Source organism: Schistocerca cancellata, chromosome 2, assembly GCF_023864275.1.
Source record: "Schistocerca cancellata isolate TAMUIC-IGC-003103 chromosome 2, iqSchCanc2.1, whole genome shotgun sequence".
NCBI lineage: Eukaryota > Metazoa > Arthropoda > Insecta > Orthoptera > Acrididae > Schistocerca > Schistocerca cancellata.
Genome location: NC_064627.1, coordinates 814,199,951 through 814,209,080, shown reverse-complemented (window position 1 = coordinate 814,209,080; position 9,130 = coordinate 814,199,951). Strand labels below are relative to the sequence as shown.

General features: G+C 42.4%; 1 non-coding gene across 1 annotated transcript; it reads right to left on the bottom strand.

The window, feature by feature from the left end:
- Positions 1-4,819: 4,819 nt before the first annotated feature.
- Trnaa-cgc (transfer RNA alanine (anticodon CGC)) lies at positions 4,820-4,894 on the bottom strand. Its single transcript has one exon. It is a non-coding gene; the product is annotated as a tRNA-Ala (tRNA).
- Between the last annotated feature and the right edge of the window lie 4,236 nt (positions 4,895-9,130).

The window sequence follows — 9,130 nt, the reverse complement described above, 5'->3', positions numbered from 1 at the left end:
AATAAAGAAAAAAATCTTGAATTCAGACAGTGTTGCTGAATGTCAGTATTGTATAACAAGTTATTACTTTCTCTTCCTGGTGAAGAGGTGGGTATGATATGTTGTTTTCTTCTGATGAAGCGTTGTACGTGAACTCGCAAACAATCGATGTTACAATAGCGGAAATTCTTATAAGTTACATCAAGGCCTTATGCAGATGTGGAAACAGGAATGTCTTATGCAATTAGTGTAACACGAGTTATTGAACTCATCTTTTGCCACCAATGTATAACTTCTGATAGGCGTGTGCACAATATACTGCAAATTTCATTCAGAGAAATAACAACTAAGGGAAAGAACTACGGTTATTTTATGCAGGTCAGTACAAGAGCATACATCATCAACATCTTTGTGACAGTATTATGAGGTGTCTTTTGTGATATAAACTATTATGTGTGATCCGGCGATCGCTCTGCACATGGTCAGGACCAACCGCCCAACCAACCAGCAATGTTATCCGTTAGAAAAGACGTAGAAACTAAAACAGTCACGACCGCAATTTTCTATTTTAAATTCAGTTATCGTTTTCGATCACTACGATCGCCATCAGATTGATCTATAAAAGAAACGACGTGCACATTTATGAGTAACATGTAATAGTGTTGATTCACATGACCTGAGACACGTCTAACAAATAACATATTTATCTCTTAAACTTAGTAAAAGAAACAAATAAAACTTTTAGCTACGAATGCATTGTCACAAGTTATAAAATCATGATAACTCTATGCGGAATACTCATTGCCAGTGATGCAAGACGGCATGCGTTGTTCATGTTCCCACAGACATTATATCGGAATGAGATCGCACGCGGTCGTGTTGAAACGACATCGTCATCAAAATCATTTCACTTTAGTGCTTGCACATGTTGATTCTGATAGGGGTGCAATTACTTTTTCGGTCACTATTCTCCACACGGTACTCTTAGAAGTGCCCATTCCACGGTCAACGAGTGATTGATGCTGAATCTCCTCCCATAGATCCAATGCCCCCTTCTGAAATAACGTTATGCAAATAAGTCTTTCTCGAGAACGTTGGCCGTCTATTTGGGGGTTGGACGAGCCACTTACTTGTACGATTAAATGTCATCCAAGTAGGATGACGTCTGTTCTGTAACTGTTTTCTGTACGTACGTTCGGCTTTGCCGCCAGTACATCGTGTCGGACCGTACATTAAATCAGTGTATATGTGTTCCGTTAACGAATAATGATTCATCTTCATCAACTAGTGACGAACTATAGCAGCAAACTTTACTGTTGCCACATAGCACCAACGTCAGTGCGGCAGGGAGTGGTTCGTCATGAAACATAGGCAATATATACAAATCCGTGATTCCCACGCATTGTTCTTTCAAGACCTTTTAGCGCCTGAAATATTCGGTTCCAGCCAGTGGTTCCATACCTCGAAATCCTGAGCTTAGGATCCACTAACACCTGTGTAAGTAAGTGAAATCTATGAACGCTACAAATAATTCAATATCTCCTCTTGCTTACAGTGCGGGTAATGTAAGTGATGATGATAAACAGAAGGCCGAAATTCTAAACCAAGCTTTCAAAAACTCATTTACGGTAGAGGACTGCAGCACCATTCCCCATTTCAGTTATCGAACAAACGAAAGGATGGCTGACATAGTGTTTAGTGTATCTTGTAATGTAAAACAGTTAAGATCCTTAGACGCCAGGAAGTCATCTGGCCCAGACGGTATCCCCTAAGATTTTATGTTGACTATGCTACAAATATAGCACCATTCTTATTCATCATCTATCAGAGACCATTGGAACAGCGGAAAGTTCCATGGGATTGGAAGAAGGCCCAGGTCATAGCAATCTATAAAAAGGGTAGAAAATCGGATGCACATAATTACCGGCTTATTTCACTGACATCGATTTGTTGTAGAATCATGGAACATATTTTGTGTTCAGACATAATGACCTTTCTAGACCCTGAGAAGCTCATCTGCAGGAACCAGCACGGTTTTAGGAAACAGCGGTCATGCGAGACACAGCTGGCCCTCTTTGTGCATGATATACAACAGGCTCTAGGTACTGGCTCCCAGGCTGATGCCACATTTCTCGACTTTCGAAAGGCGTTCGACTCAGTTTCGCACTGTCGCTTGTTACAAAAAGTGCCCGCTTTCGGTCTATCCAATGACATATGCGGTGGGATACAAAGTTTTCTAACAGACAGGGAGCAGTATATCGTCCTGAACAGGGTAACTTCAACAGAAACAAGAGTAACTTCAGGTGTGCCCCAGGGCAGTGTAATAGGTCCTCTGCTTTTTACGGTTTACATAAACGATCTGGTTGACGGTATTGACAGCGGCCTGAGACTGTTTGCCGATGATGCTGTAGTCTACAGGAAAGTAGCACCACACGAAAGTTGTGAACAAATCAATGAGGATTTGCAGAAAATAAATGCGTGGTGTAATGACTGGCAGTTATCTCTTAATATTAGTAAGTGTAACATATTGCGTATAACAAGTCGAAAATCCTCATTAATGTACGAGTACAAAATAAATTATCAGTCTTTGGAAGCGGTAACATCAGTCAAGTATCTGGGTGTGACTATTGGAAATGATCTCAAACGGAATGATCAGATTATACAAGAAACGGGTAAGGCGAACTCTAGATAGCGGTTTATTGGTAGAATCCTGAAGCGATGCAGTCCTTCAACAAAGGAAATAGCTTACAGTACGTTAGTTCGTCCAGTCTTGGAGTATTGTTCGTCTGTATGGGACTCTTACCAGGTGGGTCTGTTTCAAAAGATTGAGAAGGTCCAAATAAGAGCGGCAATATTCGTGGCTGGTTCATTTAGCCATCTCGAGAGCGTTACAAATCTCATAGGAAGTTTGAAGTAGGAAACACTTGCAGATAGACGGCGCGCTAAACAGAAGCGGCTGCTCACTAAATTCCGAAATCCGATCTTCACTGAGGATGTAGAGCATATATTATTACCACCAACTTTCAAATCGCGCAATGATCACCATTCAAAGATAAGGGAACTAAGAGCTCGTAGTGAGGCGTTCAGACAGTCGTTTGTCCCTCGCGTGATCCGCGAGTGGAACAGAGGGCGGGAAATCTGATTTTGGCGCGAATTGTGCCCTCCGCCACACACCGCTTGGTGGTTAGCGGAGTATATATGTAGATGTACATCCTAAAAGTTTGAGGCAAAATCTGTTTGAAGTACCAGACTGATTTAAATTTTCCTGTATCAAATGGCGGGTTCCCGGGTTCGATTCCCGGCGGGGCCAGGGATTTTCTCTGCCTCGTGATGACTGGGTGTTGTGTGATGTCCTTAGGTTAGTTAGGTTCAAGTAGTTCTAAGTTCTAGGGGACTGATGACCATAGATGTTAAGTCCCATAGTGCTCAGAGCCATTTGAACCATTTGAGCCATCAAATGGCTCTCGAGGGAAGTACCATATTCTTACAATTAACTGTCAGTGCTAGTACATTTTACACACCAAAGGGAGAAAGTAAGGAAGAAACTGACCTTAGATACTGAAGTCGGGAGCAAGAAGTGAGGTGGGTTATGCTCATCCTCGTTGCTATTCCTCAGCGTTCTGCTAAACCGCAGCTGGTCAATATGGCGCTGCATGTAGAGATCACAGACGACAGTTTTCGCATTCATAAGCACTCCCTATCTCATCTTCCCAGTTTATACGAACAATTGTGGCATGTTTAATTCAGTTGGTTCTGTTTCCCAGGAAAGCACACCTTCGTGGAAGGCAGCCAGGTATTCAATGTCCTTGGAAACAACCGGCGCATATCAGGATTGTTCAGGCGCTTGAGATATTACAGTACTGTGACGTCATCGTAAAATACGACAGCAAAGAAAAGTTATCTCTAAAAGCGGTATTACGGGACGTGCGGTGCCGTAATACTCAGCAACAGGTAATTCTCATTTTTCGTGGACTTCATCCACAAAAGTGGATGAAATGCATTAGTAAACTGTTGTTCGTACAAGAAACATTGATAGCGTTGTACTTAGGATATAATTCAGAGCTTTAAATGCGTTGTACTGTATTTACGTTTGTTCTGAAAACAAAACAGGGTCATCAAATCTCTTTATTAAAGAGAAAGACTTCTCGCACTCTGATATTTTGGGAAGCAAGGAACACGAATTTGATTTATGAAGGCAGAAATATAATAGTATTCGAATATACCTAGTGATTTTCGATTCAGACGTTCTTATACTTTTTAGGAGATTTCGTGAAATCTGTTAAAGCACTGAAATAGGTCCCCCTCTATCCTCAGCACAGAAATCTTGAGGAGAAGCTGCATTGTGTCATGTTCTGTCTAAGCCGTTATGGATTATTTTGAAAGTGAAAGAGAAGAGAGTGAGAAACCCGACGTCGATCCCCTAGTAGCATTATGGGAGACGTCGAATTTCAAGTTCCCATGAAACGGATGGACCTCTATCAGAACTGTACGTGTCCTCATTCTATAAGAGTATGAAACTTCCTGGCAGATTAAAACTGTGTGCCCGACCGAGACTCGAACTCGGGACCTTTGCCTTTCGCGGGCAAGTGCTCTACCAACTGAGCTACCGAAGCACGACTCACGGGCGGTACCCACAGCTTTACTTCTGCCAGTACCTCGTCTCCTACCTTCCAAACTTTACAGAAGCTCTTCTGCGAACCTTGCAGAACTAGCACTCCTGAAAGAAAGGATATTGCGGAGACATGGCTTAGCCACAGCCTGGGGGATGTTTCCAGAATGAGATTTTCACTCTGCAGCGGAGTGTGCGCTGATATGAAACTTCCTGGCAGATTAAAACTGTGTGCCCGACCGAGACTCGAACTCGGGACCTTTGCCTTGCGCGGACAAGTGCTCTACCAACTGAGCTACCGAAGCACGACTCACGGCCGGTACTGGCGGAAGTAAAGCTGTGGGTACCGGCCGTGAGTCGTGCTTCGGTAGCTCAGTTGGTAGAGCACTTGCCCGCGAAAGGCAAAGGTCCCGAGTTCGAGTCTCGGTCGGGCACACAGTTTTAATCTGCCAGGAAGTTTCATATCAGCGCACACTCCGCTGCAGAGTGAAAATATCATTCTATCAGAGTGGTTTGCAAATTCACCACAACGTTATTGCACAGGCTGGTGACTAGAAACTGTGCGCCTGCCTCACCTCGCAGGCCAAATAATTATTCTTCCATAATTAGGAATCGAAATGGCTACCTGATTGAGAGCCACCACACTGGAATGAGTTTCAGTCATCATAACTACAGAGCTTGCTACCGGGTTCACAAACGTTCTTGTAAACAGAAATTTTCGTAGTAGACTGCGTACAATTGTTAGATAATTTGAAAAACGCATATTTGTCCCATCAGCTGTCAGCTGTGGGTATCACAGAGGCCAAATAGTACTTTAATAAGACCTGGTAGTCACTTTAACACAATTTTAAGGTTGGTTGAGTTGAATGGTTATTGCAGACAGTTGGCTTCCGCGAATGCCTGCAACGCTTCTCATACTTTTATTGCCTTTTTCGATCTACATTTGTAGTAACTTCACCCATAATTATTACGTAGTATGACAGTTTTCAATTTTCAGGAAAAGGACGACATGTTGCTTTTGTATTTCTGTCACCGTAATATTTTGCTAGACTAAAGAATATTTGTAGCCTCTTGTGTAATCATGTGTTTCAACTTCATCCCTTTGAAAATCACGTAGTATTTGTACCTTTGACAGTTACAATGTGTCAGTTATTAAATGTGGAGTTATCACCAAGTGTGTATTACTGTAATTGTATCAAGGCACAGTGTGTTTACATGGACTATGTTAAAACAGACTACTATCGCAGTTGTATATGTTCTACATTTCTGGCTTATATATGACAAAAATGTGTGTCTGATCGAGTGATGTACACTGTGTAAGTACCACGGTTTAAAAATTACCTTTCTGAATTCCTGCATTTTCTATCACGCTTGTATATATTCTACTGTATATTCGTCTTTTTTGAACCATACAGTTTTCTCCTGTGAAGATGAGTGTAATAATCGGAACCGGTAGAGAATACACACACATTCGTACAGCTATAGCACAACTATTCTTTTTTTAGATGTCTTGTGAACGCCTAACTGCAAAATTGATTATTAATTACTTTTGAGAAACTTCTGTCTGTTACTCACAAATTTATTTATTGCACAGGCTGGTCACTAGAAACTGTGCGCCTGCCTCACCTTGCAGTTCTGGGTGGAGATTTTAATTTGCCGGATATGGACTGGGAGACTCAGACGTTCATAACGGGTGGCAGGGACAAAGAATCCAGTGAAAATTTTTTAAGTGCTTTTTCTGAAAACTACCTTGAGCAGTTAAACAGAGAACCGACCCGTGGCGATAACATATTAGACCTTCTGGTGACAAACAGACCCGAACTATTTGAAAAAGTTAATGCAGAACAGGGAATCAGCGATCATAAAGCGGTTACGGCATCGATGATTTCTGCCGTAAATAGGAATATTAAAAAGGGTAGGAAGATTTTTCTGTTTAGAAAAAGTGACAAAAAGCAGATTTCAGAGTCCCTGACGGCTCAACACAACAGTTTTGTCTCAAGTACAGATAGTGTTGAGGATCAGTGGACAAAGTTCAAAACCGTCGTACATAATGCGTTAGATGAGTATGTGCCAAGCAAGATCGTAAGAGATGGAAAAGAGCCACCGTGGTACAACAACCGAGTTAGAAAACTGCTGCGGAAGCAAAGGGAACTTCACAGCAATCATAAACATAGCCAAAGCCTTGCAGACAAACAAAAATTACGCGAAGCGAAATGTAGTGTGAGGAGGGCTATGCGAGAGACGTTCAATGAATTTGAAAGTAAAGTTCTATGTACTGACTTGGCAGAAAATCCTAAGAAATTTTGGTCTTATGTCAAAGCGATAGGTGGATCAAAACAAAATGTCCAGACACTCTGTGACCGAGATGGTACTGAAACAGAGGATGACGGACTCAAGGCCGAAATACTAAATGTCTTTTTCCAAAGTTGTTTCACAGAGGAAGATTGCACTGTAGTTCCTTCTCTAGATTGTCGCACAGATGACAAAATGGTAGATATCGAAATAGACGACAGAGGGATAGAGAAACAATTAAAATCGCTCAAAAGAGGAAAGGCCTCTGGACCTGATGGGATACCTGTTCAATTTTACACAGAGTATGCGAAGGAACTTGCCCCCCTTCTTGCAGCGGTGTACCGTAGCTCTCTAGAAGAGCGTAGCGTTCCAAAGGATTGGAAGAGGGCACAGGTCATCCCCGTTTTCAAGAAGGGACGTCGAACAGATGTACAGAACTATAGACCTATATCTCTAACGTCGATCAGTTGTAGAATTTTGGAACACGTATTGTGTTCGAGTATAATGACTTTTCTGGAGACTAGAAATCTACTCTGTAGGAATCAGCACGGCTTTCGAAAAAGACGGTCATGTGAAACCCAGCTCGCGCTATTCGTCCACGAGACTCAGAGGGCCATAGACACGGGTTCACAGGTAGATGCCGTGTTTCTTGACTTCCGCAAGGCGTTCGATACAGTTCCCCACAGTCGTTTAATGAACAAAGTAAGAGCATATGGACTATCAGACCAATTGTGTGATTGGATTGAGGAGTTCCTAGATAACAGGACGCAGCATGTCATTCTCAATGGAGAGAAGTCCTCCGAAGTAAGAATGATTTCAGGTGTGCCGCAGGGGAGTGTCATAGGACCGTTGCTATTCACAATATACATAAATGACCTGGTGGATGACATCGGAAGTTCACTGAGGCTTTTTGCAGATGATGCTGTGGTGTATCGAGAGGTTGTAACAATGGAAAATTGTACTGAAATGCAGGAGGATCTGCAACGAATTGACGCGTGGTGCAGGGAATGGCAATTGAATCTCAATGTAGACAAGTGTAATGTGCTGCGAATACACAGAAAGATAGCTCCTTTATCATTTAGCTACAAAATAGCAGGTCAGCAACTGGAAGCAGTTAATACCATAAATTATCTGGGAGTACGCATTAGGAGTGATTTAAAATGGAATGATCATATAATGTTGATCGTCGGTAAAGCAGATGCCAGACAGATTCATTGGAAGAATCCTAAGGAAATGCAATCCGAAAACAAAGGAAGTAGGTTACAGTACGCTTGTTCGCCCACTGCTTGAATACTGCTCAGCAGTGTGGGATCCGTACCAGATAGGGTTGATAGAAGATATAGAGAAGATCCAACGGAGAGCAGCGCGCTTTGTTACAGGATCATTCAGTAATCGCGAAAGCGTTACGGAGATGATAGATAAACTCCAGTGGAAGACTCTGCAGGAGAGACGCTCAGTAGCTCGGTACGGGCTTTTGTCAAAGTTTCGAGAACATACCTTCACCGAAGAGTCAAGCAGTATATTGCTCCCTCCTACGTATATCTCGCGAAGAGACCATGAGGATAAAATCAGAGAGATTAGAGCCCACACAGAGGCATACCGACAATCCTTCTTTCCACGAACAATACGAGACTGGAATAGAAGGGAGAACCGATAGAGGTACTCATGGTACCCTCCGCCACACACCGTCAGGTGGCTTGCGGAGTATGGATGTAGATGTAGATGTAGATGTAGATTCTATACACTTTCACCTGGTTGTGGAAAACAGTTTTCCTGTACCATATCTGTGAGGTTGACCTAAGAGATTTGGCATGCTAGTACCAGCATCATTATAAAGGGCTAAAAAAAAGAGTTTCGACCGGATTATAACTGATTCCCAAATTTATATGGTACAAGAAACAATTACAAAGTCATATCAGATATGTTATTAGTTGGCTAGTCACCTTGCACTATAGGGACGAAGTAACCTGCATTGCATCTTATTGGGAAACGAATCAAAAAGCCAAGTGGACAAATGGACTTTCGAGACACATCCGACAGACTGACCAAATATACAGTGAGCTGACAAAAGTCATGGGATACCTCCTAACCTCGTGTCCTATGTCCTATTTTCTAGTGTAGTGCAGCAAGTCGACATGGCATGGACTGAACAAGTCGTTGGGAGACCCTGGCAGAAATACTGAGCCATGCTGCCTCTATAGCCGTCCATAATTTCGAAAGTGTTGCCAGTGAATGATTTTACATACGAAC